This window comes from Quercus suber, unplaced genomic scaffold (genome assembly GCF_002906115.3).
Source record: "Quercus suber isolate HL8 unplaced genomic scaffold, Cork oak 2.0 scaffold_36, whole genome shotgun sequence".
In the NCBI taxonomy this organism is placed as follows: domain Eukaryota; kingdom Viridiplantae; phylum Streptophyta; class Magnoliopsida; order Fagales; family Fagaceae; genus Quercus; species Quercus suber.
The window spans coordinates 862,635-874,618 of record NW_027069501.1 but is presented as its reverse complement, the minus strand read 5'-3'; the positions used below and the strand labels follow the sequence as shown (position 1 = coordinate 874,618).

General features: G+C 35.0%; 1 pseudogene; it reads left to right on the top strand.

Moving 5' to 3' along the window:
• Window positions 1-4,186: 4,186 nt before the first annotated feature.
• LOC112011551 (DAG protein, chloroplastic-like) lies at window positions 4,187-11,446 on the top strand (annotated as a pseudogene).
• The last annotated feature ends 538 nt before the right edge of the window (window positions 11,447-11,984 follow it).

The window sequence follows — 11,984 nt, the reverse complement described above, 5'->3', positions numbered from 1 at the left end:
ATCCCCTGCACAATTTGGCAGGCGCGTACCTTCAGCTGGAAGGCTTGTCAGCTAGCTCCCTACCCGAGGGTGTAATATAGCCATAAAAGGCCCCCATTTTTTTTTCTAAAAAAAAAAAAAGGTCGGAGGGAGTATATAATTAGTGCACGCCTATAAATAATTAATATGTGAATTTAACCCATTGACACATTCAATGAACTAATATTTTGACATAAATGTAACCCTTATTGAGGTAGAAGCCTAAATGAGAATATGTCACTTGACAAAATCCCATACACTCCTACATGAAATTTTTGTTTTTATATATAGATAGATTGATTGATGATTGATTGATTTTTCATTGATTTTAAAAACATTTTTCGTTAACCGAAATTTTTTGGTTTCACCAAATATTGGACAATAGGAAAAACATTTTATATACCTATGCTCTATGTATAAAGGCACAATAGGTAATAAAATAAAACATTCATGGGACACCAATGAACTATTGGTTTAATTGGTACCTCTTGGGATCTCAAATCCTAATTTCTAGGGCTCGATCCCCCGACCCTCAACTTAATGTGGAAAAAAAAAAAAAAAAAAGAACTCTCAATCCTTTTATCCCCAACAGCTTTTAACGATATTGTCCAAATAACTCTCCAATTATAGTGTTTTTTTTTTTTTTTAAAGAAAATAGCTCTAAAAATCTGGTATGTTTAGTATATTGTGATTTGTTAGGAATATACTAAACAAGGACAAAATTGCTTTTTGCCCCTTTCTGAAAAAAAATCCAGCATTTTTTCCTATTTCTCAAAGTAATTAGGGAAATGCCCTTCTTTTAAAAATCGAGTTTCTGAAAATCGATTTAAGCCCTATAGCGATGTTTTTAGGGACCCTATAGTGACGTTTTAAGGACCTATAGTGACGTTTTGTAACTCAATTTTCATAAAATCGAGTTATAGGTAAAAAAAAAAAAAAATTTGCATGTAACTCGACTTTATGAAAATCGAGTTACAAAACGTCACTATAGGTCCTTAAAACGTCACTATAGGGTCCTTAAAAACGCCGCTATAGGGCTTAAATCGATTTTCAAAAACTCGATTTTCAAAAAGGGGGTATTTCCCTAATTAGTTTGAGAAAGAGAGCAAAATGCTGAATTTTTTTTCAGAAAGGAGCAAAAAGCAATTTTCTCCTACTAAACAATAATAGAATCCTAAATATCTATTTCACGTAACATGATTTCATTATAGAATGGAGTCCTATTTCATTCAAATATCCTAAAATACCCTTTATATAATAATATTTATACTTTCTATGGGTCTTGTTTAACATTCAATTATATTAAATTATTCTTCTCAAAAAAATTATATATAAATTAAATAACTGTATATTTAAATTATTTTCTTTTGTTCAAAATTGCTCTCTATAAATATTAAATGAAAAACTAACAGCATCTACCCTAAAGAATAAACTATAAATAACAAATTCACCTTCTTGAGAAAAATGATAATATATAAAACAAGCTGGATTTCTTAATACAATAAAAAAATCATACATGTTTTTTTGAAAAAGTTAATACATCTTTTAAATTAAAATTAATACATAAAACATGAGTTTGTAATTTGTTTTTTATTATTATTAATTTTATACTATAATATAAGTTGATTTACCTTACTTAAGAAAATGCTCTTATGGACCTTTTAGTAAGAAATAACTATTATGGACCTCTTAGTAAAAAATAACTAGTAAGAAATAACTATTACGGACTTCTTATATATAAAAAGCGGCTATGCCGCTACAGTGCTTCGGTACTGTGCAAATAACGTATTGCACTGTGCGCGCACTGTAGCGGTAACAGTGCATTTCGTGAGGCACCTCCTTCTTTTTTTTTTTTTTTCAACCCTTTTTAAGTTTTGCACGGTAGCTACAGTGCCAAGCGGCACTGTAGCTACAGTAGTTACATTTTTTTAAAGTCTTCCATTTGTATTTTTCTTTTTTTTTATATATTGTTATACTGGCCTAACAAATTTCACAATATTTTTACAATTATTGAGGTGTCAATTTCTTATAAGTCAAAATAAAATAATAAAATATGAAACTATGACTAACCACAACTGAAAATAAATATTTTGTGAAAATGTTGTGACACTTATTAGTACAGTATTTTTGCAATGTAGCTATAGTATCAAATCGCATGTAGCTACAGTGCCAAATTTTTTTTTTTTAAGTAATCTATTTTTTTTTTCCTTTTAAATATTTATGTAAGCTGGTATATATATTGTTATACTACACAACAAATTTTTTAATATTTTTATAATTATTGTCATGTTAATTTCTTACAAATATATAAAAACGGTTATGCCCGCTATAGTGCTTCGGCACTGTGCACCCAACGTATTTTGCTGTGCAGCAATGTATCTGCAACAATGCTTTCGTTTCGTGAGTCCTTTTTTTTTTTTTTTTTTTTTTTTTTTTTTTTTTTAAGTCTTCCGTTTGTACTTTTTTTTTTTATATATATATTGTTATACTGACACAACAAATTTCACAATATTTTCACAATTATTGAGGTGTTAATTTCTTATAAGTCAAAATAAAATAATAAAATATGAAACTATGACCAACCACAACTGAAAATAAATGTTTAGTGAAAATATTATGACACTTATTAATACAGTATTTTTGCACGGTAGCTACAGTACCAAGAGGCACTCTAGCTACCGTGCCTAATTTTTAGTAATTTGTTTGTGTTTTTTTTTTTTTCCTTTTAAATATTTATGTAAGCATATATATATATATATATATTGTTATACTGACACAACAAATTTTACAATATTTTCATAATTATTGACGTGTCAATTTCTTATAAATTGAAATAAAATAATAAAATATGAGACTGTAACCAGTCACAACTAAAAATAAATGTTTATAATAAAAACGCGAATGTGCGCACAGTGTCTTGGCACTGTACATCCAGTGTTTTTGCACTGTGCAACACTCTAGCTAGAACAATGCTTTGGTTTAGTTAGTCATTTTTTTTTTTTCAGTAATGGGTTTGTGTTTTTCTTTTTTTCTTTTAAATATTGATGTAAGCTGACATTTATACTGTTATACTGACACAACAAATTTTACAATATTTTCACAATTATTGATGTGTCAATTTCTTACAAGTCGAAATAAAATAATAAAATATGAGGCTGTAGCCAACTACAACTGAAAATAAATGTTACAACACTTATTGTTATCACAATATTTTCATAATTTTTGAAATCTCAGTTTCTTATATATCAAATAAAAAATGTTAAATCCACAACATTTTCACATTAATTTTACAACAACTCATAAGTAAGCTATTATTGATAGATAGCACTGGAGCTACAGTGCTTTTGGTTTATTGGGTGAGCTACATTAAACTTCTTTTTTAATATAATCAAATTGAGTGAGTCAAAATTCATGATTTTACACACAAAATCTATATTAATTTTCTCACTACTGGAGCAGCACGTGCCTTGCACGTGTAGCCAATGCTAGTATACTAAAAATATGCCTACTGCCTCAACCCAAAACCCGTGCCATCAAAAACTACAAACTTGGGACTTCTGTCCCAACTTAACACAAACACACACACTTCCCCGGTGGGTTCACAACCCCAAAAAAAAAACAACAAGAACCCATTGTCCTCAACCCCAGAAACGACATTGTCTCACTCAATTTCCCCAAAAATAAAAATCTCCTCCCCAACTCTTCCTTATCCCCAATTCCCCATAACTACAAAATTCTCATTTTGTGGGGTGTAAAGGAAGGTGTGATAGATAGTCAGTCTTACCTCTAAATTTTGTTTATTCATTTATTTTTTTGAAAAGTCTGAGTTCTATGCTCTTAAACTTGAACCATAAGACTTCACCTCTAGCAAGAGAACAAATTAAGGGTATTAAAATGCTTGCATTATAAGTGATTATTAGGTATTGGTTTGTGATTCTACAAAATTTTTTTAGGGGGCGGGGATGTGGAAGATTAGACACCAAAAAAAAAAAAATGGAATTACTATGTAGAACTCACATAGACTCGGTCAAAAAATATGTCTAATTTGTGGAGGTCTTGAATGTGTCTTTAAGTAACAAAAAATGTAATAAGAGCTTATAACTCGAGTTGGCTCACTTGGATTCTCCTCCAATATGTTACACAAACTCAAACTTTGCCTACTAAATTAACCCAAAATCTATGCTACAAACTTGGGCCTTCTGTCCCAACTTAACACACACACTTCCCTTTGGGCTCACAACCCCGAAAACAAAAGCAACATTTACACTCTCTTCTAGTCTTCTCCCTAAGGCCTCTCTGTTCAACTCCGAAACGCCACCGTCGGACTCAAACCCCACAAAGCATAACTCTCCTCCCCAACTCTTCCTTATCCCCCATAACTACAAATCCTTTTTCCCATTTTTCTCTCAGAGAAAACAAAGTTTTCCAATGGCAACATTAACACTGTCTTCTAGTCTTCTCCCTAAACCCTTACCCCCATTTTCTCTCTCCAAACCCTTCACTCTCACATGCACCTAGTCTCCACATCCAGTGCTGCACTCTCCCTCATTGGAGCCCCACTCTTGCCACCAAATCTCCGCCCTCCATCAGAGTAGCAGCCGTGGATGGAGATTTCTCAGCTAGAAGAAGCAGTAGCAGTGGCAATAGCAATGAGCCCAGAGAGGCTACCTGGGTGTGACTATAACCAGTAACCACTGGCTCATAGACCCTGCTGCAACTAGGGAGCAAATGATTGACACTTACCTTAATACCCTCGCCACTGTCTTGGGCAGGTTCGGTTTTTTTTTTTGGGTCTTTTCTTCTTTTACTATGATATTTCTAGTGTGCCCATGTTTGTGTGTATGTGTATGTGTGCAAAAAAAAATATTTAGTATTATGAAAGTTTGGGTTTTTTTTTTTCCAAGAGAAGTTACTGAATTGGTTTTTAATTGGGGAAATGAGAAAAGGGTATTTGCAAGTTTTGATTTTGAATGTAGTTCAATGAGAAATTTGGGGGTTTTTTCTTTTTTGGTTCCCATTTTCTTGGGAAAGAAAGATGTTACTGAAATGATACACAATTGGGTAAATGATAAAAAAGTTATTTGCAAGGTGATGACATAGAGAATGTATATGATAGGGTGCTAGAGAGGTTATGTGGCGAGTTTTGGAAAAGAAACGATATCCTCTGAAGTATATTAAGTTGATTAAGGTCATGTATGACGGAGTTGCAACTAGTGTGAGAACAAGTGGAGGCCAAGGCATCATAAGCGAGTTTTACTTTTCTATCATTATAGGTTTGCATCAAGGATTAGCATTAAGTCCATATGTCTTTGCATTAGCAATGGACGAGCTCACTAAATTGATTTAAGAGGAAATCCCTTCGTGTACGGCTTTTGCAGATGATCTAATTTTAGCAGATGAAACTAGGTAAACTCAATTTCGAAATTTGGCAAGAGGCTTTAGACTATAAGGCTTTCCATTAACTAGGAAAGTTTAGCTGAAATCTCGGATTTGTGTATATACACAAGAGCTTGTTTAAACCACCAAATAAAAATTATGGCTGCATAGCTTTTACTCTAACTTATACTCTTTTTTTTTTTTTTTTTTGATAAGTAACATAAGAATATTATTAATAATAGAAAAATTGCCAAACCGAGTACATTGGGGATGTACTATGGGGGCACAAATCAAGAAACAAAAGAACAACGGTCAAGAAAAATAGAAAAGGAAGAACAAGAAAAATGGGAAAATACCACACTCCATTCAAAGAGAGTGTGTAAGAACAAAGACTTAAGCTCTAGCAAAGAACGTTACGTTCACGACCCTCAAAGCTTCTAGCATTCCTTTCACGCCAAATGCACCAAATCAAGCAATGAGGCACTAATTTCCAAACATCAATATGACGATGTTGCGCAAACTTTCCTTGCCAAGCCTCAAACAATTCAAGAACAGTATGAGGCATAACTCATTGAAGACCAAACAAGCAGAAAACCAAAGACCACAACTCCCAAGCTATGGAGCAATGAAGTAGTAGATGATCCACCCACTCCCCACACCTCTTACACATATAGCATCAATCAATCACTATCACTCATCTTTTACGAAGGTTATCTGTTGTTAAGATCTTACCTAAGGAAGCAAACCAAGGAAAGAAAGCTAGCCTTGGAGGAAGAGGAACCTTCGATAGTCATATCATTCTCCAAGGAAAGGAAACAAAAGTAGGAGTGTAGAAGGAGCTATAATAACCTCTAACCTCAAAACCTCTATTCCTTGCAGGCTTCCAACAAACCTTATTTGGGCCAAATCCCCGCATTGACGAAGAATAGACCAACTCCATAAACCGATCAAAGGCTTCTTCTTCCCAATCTTGTGGTGGACGATGAAATTGCACATTCTAGTGAAACCTCCCAGCAGACCAACCCATAACTTCAGCCACTGAGGAATCCTTTGACCTACTAAGACAATAAAGCTCCAGAAAGGCTTCTTGTAAAGTACAATCCCCACACCACACATGCTTCCAAAATTTCACTCTAATACCATCCCCCACATCATACACTAGGAGTTTAGAGAAGTTCAACCAGCCACTTCTAATGTATCTCCACAAGCTGACCCCATAAGGACTTGTCACCTTTTTCGTACACCAACCACCCCAAATGTTCCCATACTTTGCCTCTATAACCCTCCTCCATAAAGCATCAGTTTCCACGCCATACCTCCACAACCATTTTCCTAGCAAGGAAGAATTAAAATTTCCCAAACTTCTTATATCCAACCCCCCAACCTTCAAAGGCCTACAAACCTTGGCCCAATTAACTAAATGTAGTTTAGGTTCACCACCAATCCCATTCCACAAAAAATCTCTCTGTAATTTCTCCAAACACTTTGCCACCTTACTCGGTAAAGGAAGAAGGGAAAGAAAGTATGTAGGTACAGACGAGTGTGAGCTTTTAATGAGTGTCATCTTACCCCCTTTAGATAAATACATTCTCTTCCAACCTGCTAATCTCCTCTCCATTCTCTCTAGAATAGGATTCCAAACAGATAAATCTTTAAATTTTGCACCTAATGGAAGGCCCAAATATTTCAAGGGCAGAGAAGACTGCCCACACCCCAACAGACCCACCAAAGCCTCCAACTTGTGCACCCCACCTACAGGTACCAACTCCGATTTCCCCAAATTAATACGAAGCCCTAACACCTCCTCAAATCTAGCAAGAATTGCTCTCAAATTAACAATCTGAGAAGGTTCAGCATCACAAAAAATCAGAGTGTTATCTGCAAATAAAAGATGAGACACCATCACTGATGGACTAGTCGTACTACCCACAGAAAAGCTTGAGGATTGCCCAGCGAAGGCAGCCACATCCAACATACAACTTAAGGCCTCCATCGCAATATCAAACGACAATGGAGATAAAGGATCCCCTTGCCGAAGCCCCCTAGAACTTCCAAAGAAATCAAATGGGCTACCATTGATTAGAATGAAAAACTTTACAGTTGAAATGCAATACCTTATCCATTTTTTCCATTTCTCTGAGAAACCACAACGCTGAAACATATACAATAAAAAATCCCAACTCACATGATCATACGCCTTCTCTATATCCAATTTACACAACACACCTGGAACTCCTGACTGCAATCTGCTATCAATACATTTAGAAGCAATCAAGACGGAATCCAAATTTTGTATGCCCTTCACAAAAGCATTTTGTGAATTCGAAATAAGCCCATGCGCCACCCTACGAAGTTGATTAGCCAACACCTTAGAAATAATCTTACAAATCCCACCAAGCTAATAGGCCGAGAGTCCTTGACCTCCACAGCATCCACTTTCTTGGGGATAAGGGCAAGGAACGAAGCATTAAGGCTCTTCTCAAACACTACCTGAGTATGAAAATTGTGGAATACAGGCATAATTTCTGTTATCAAAACACCCCAACAAGAACGGAAGAATGCCATGGAAAAGCCATCTGAGCTAGGTGCCTTATCACTAGAGTAAATGAGCGCAAATAACTGATATCACTACCCTAGGCAATATTCATCCACTATCAACAATAAAAGGAAAGCTTAAGAATAGGGAAGAGAGATGCAAACACAAGATAAAACCGAGACGTGTTATTAAAGAAGAAACCGAAAAACTCAACAAAAAACCTCTCCGTGACCCTCCAAGTCGAAATTGGTCCATTAGAGAATAAAGTTAGAGTACACGAATAACAAAATACCCACAAAGCGTAGTCTACCCCATGTACTTGAGCCCTCCAAGATCTTGCTACCAACTGACTTCTCGAAGCATTGTCTTCTCTGGCTTCCAGATCCCATAATTCAGCCTAATTGCATCCGCCAATAAATAACTCCTTCCATTGCTTCCCAATAGCACCAAATTCTCACTTTACACTCGAGATGGGTGTGGTAAATGTTTGGGCTATCAACCTCTCAAGGATATGGAGATGGAGAGGTAGGAGTTGAGGAAAATTACAAGAAAATGTGTAGATAATTGTGGGTATAACATTCTCTAACTTTCAAGTGTATTTTCTCGCTAAAAAACACACCTTGCAATTTGTGGGTAATGAGGGTATGTATCTAGTATGGGTAAAGACTTAGTAAAGCAAAACATAACTTTTTGCTAAACAGAGTGTTTTGCGAGAACTTTGCGGGATGGCCTCTCCCGCGATACACTCACGAAAATCTCCAGCCTGGCATGACTTTTCATCTTCCAATCATGTGCTCTACACGTAGCTCTTTTGCGGGTAAACTTCTGGCTAGACACTCGCAAAATCCACTTATTTATCCTTTTCAGCTTGAGTCTTCACACTCTCACACACATCCCTTATAATTGAAAACCCACCTACATATAGGGAAATATGATTGAAGAAATTACAATCAAATTTGGCACGGAATTAAAGCCAACACAAAATAGTTTGTAAATTACAACTATACAATAGCAAAAGTAGAAATAGAGATAGAGTTGTAAGACTTGATAGTCCAAAAATAACAAATGAGAATGTTAAGATGGATAAGTGGAAACGCACGGAAGGATAGGATTCAAATTGAGGAAACTTGCTTAAACATTGGTGTGTCCCCTAACAATGAGAATATGAGGGAGAGTCACTTGCAATGATTTAGTCATGTTTAGAGGAAAGCGATTAATGCACAGTATATGCCATTGAGAAAGAGTGATTTGATTCAAGTTAAGGGAACGAAAAAAGATATAGGAAGGTCAAAAGTAGCATTAATGGAAATAATAATAAAAATGACATGTCAATTAAGGAAGTGGTCCTCTCTCTCAAAAAAGAAAAAAAAAAAGAATAAGGAAGTGTTCTGTTGAGGATCCATAGCCGTGGCCAACCCTAAAAATTTTGGGACTAGGGCTTGGGTGTTGTTATTGTAGGAAGGAATATGTTAGTAAAAATGATAGGTAATTGGGTAAATGGAAAAAACTTATTTGGAAGTGATTATTTTGAAGGTAGCCCAATGAGCCCTGGCTCAAATGGGACATCCTTTTCCCATAAGAATAGGGTGGAGGGTAAGCTTGTGAGTTCAAATCCCAATGGGTGTGTGTAACGTAACAATAAAAAAGAAAGTGATGATTTTGAAGAAAATTATGAGTCAAAACTTGATTTTGTGGCTGTGTGATTGCCTTTTCATTTTCATTGTTCTCCATTGCAGAAATTGTTTGAGGGATTTGTTTGTTTACCAACGACATCTGTTGATGGATACTAGATCTTTGGGTTCCACAGATTTGGAATTTCATATGTAATCTCTTGTTGGGATTATGACTCCAATTGCTTTTGCTTCATTTGGGGTACTGCCACCTTTCTCAACATAGGGCTGCTTATGTGCAATCTGACACATGGTTGAATTTTTTTATTAGCATTTTTTTCCCCAAGTATTTTAGTTTCTTTCCTACACCTAAATTGAAACAATTTTGGTTTCCAAAGGATGTAAGATTTCTTAATTTCGAATCATACAATACCTCAGAAAAACGCTCTACTCATCACTGGTAATGGCATCCTTTGTGGTGCTTCATATCTGTGGTTCGAATCCCACCTCCTCTCCCTCACTATCTACCCATCTCAGCATAATGTTATTATCTTCCTTCTATCTATATATCATCCTGGTCGCAGAATTAAGATGCATATTCTAAATGGGCAGTGCTAAAAAAGATATTCTTCTATTATTGTTGTTAATACTGTAATTGCAGCTGTAGTAGTTGGAATTTTTTCCATTACTATTATTTCATAAATATGGACCCTGTGTTTGTGTGTCAGCATGGAAGAAGCAAAGAAGAATATGTATGCTTTCAGCACCACCACATACACTGGATTCAGTGCACTGTTGATGAAGAGACATCTGAGAAATTCAAGGGTAAATACCTATGTCAAGCACTTGTCTTTTGACCATTATATGGGTTTTGTCAATTTTGCTTCTTTCTAATGTATTTTCAAATTCATCGTCGTAGGATTGCCTGGTTTTCTCTGGGTATTGCCAGACTCATACATAGACGTCAAAAATAAAGACTATGGAGGTGATTCCTATGCTTTATTTCTAAATTGACACACAGTTTTCTTTATGTTCATATATTGTAATGATGCTATGATCTTTCTAATCTTTTTTTCATTTTTCTTTTTTTTTTTTTTAAAAAAAAAAAAAAAAAAAAAAAAAAAAAAAAAAAAAAAAAAAAAAAAAATTTTTTTTAACATTATATCTTCTTTTGTTTTAGGGGATAAATATATCAATGGGGAGATCATTCCTTGCAAATACCCTACTTATCAACCTAAACGTAGTAATTCAAAATGTGAGAGTAGAAGGTATGAAAGACGGAGAGATGGCTCCCCTCCTGAGAAGAGAAAACTCAGACAAGAGGCAACTACTACAGACTCTGCCGCTGGCTGAGGTAGTGGAACTTTCGAGTCACGCTGTCTTTTCCATTGATTCAGTTTTTCTTTTTCTATTTCAAATTTCTTTGCAAGATGAGGTTTCTGAATTTACTTGCCCATGAAAAATTATCCGTTGTGTATATACAGTGATTGAATTGTACCAGTTTATCTTCCACTGTTAAATTTAGACCTATCATGATTGTAATCCATTTTGTTTTGTGCTTTTATGATTGCAGGTAGTTATGGCTTGTTTTTGAAGTTCTTAGCCTGATAGCAGTTGCAATTTATCATTCTTTAGTGTCTGCAAACTATAGTGCATGGATAGTTTAACATGAGGTCAGAAAACCTGCTTATAAAATGAATTTGGTCAGATGCAGTGTTCTTGTATGTTTTGTAAGATCAACCTAAGTAGCATCAACTGGAGGAATACGTAGCTTTGCTGTATGAGTATGTTATGCAAAGGGGATTTTGAGTTACATGAATCTATGTTTAATCCAGAGTTACTTATGCAGCAACTATTTGTAGTTGGATTCATTGATATGTGATATCAATTTTCTTTTGTTATTCAATCTTTTTTGCAGCATAAAGCAGTGCTCCTTGAAATTCATAAAAAATAAAATTATTTTCTGTTGTGCTTTTCTAACAATGTCAAGCATGTCATATCACCCTTTGCTAGTTTGGCGATAGTCGCATGCGTATGTTTGACATCACTTAAAAGTTTGAATCTTTGCTTTATCACCTTAACACCTTAGGCATGGCAACCAGGTAAACTATGTTGCAAACTTAATGCACATCCGATAGTGCATTCTTGCAATGGCGTATCATTTCAAACCTTCTGACCATTTTCAGACATCTAATAGTCATTCTACAGTCTTTCCATGCTAAAGTTGCATGCCAATGCATAGACAAAGTCATTATATACCATTCCTATCATTTAATTTCTTTCTTTTTTGAGAATCCTATCATTTAATTTCAATAGTGGTTTTATACACAACTTATTGCATTTAAATGGTTAACATAAGAGGCCTAATTTTAAGTGGTGTGTGGAACCTGATGGATGGAATTATTGGAATTAATCATTTGAACGTTCACAAGAGTTGAGTTGAT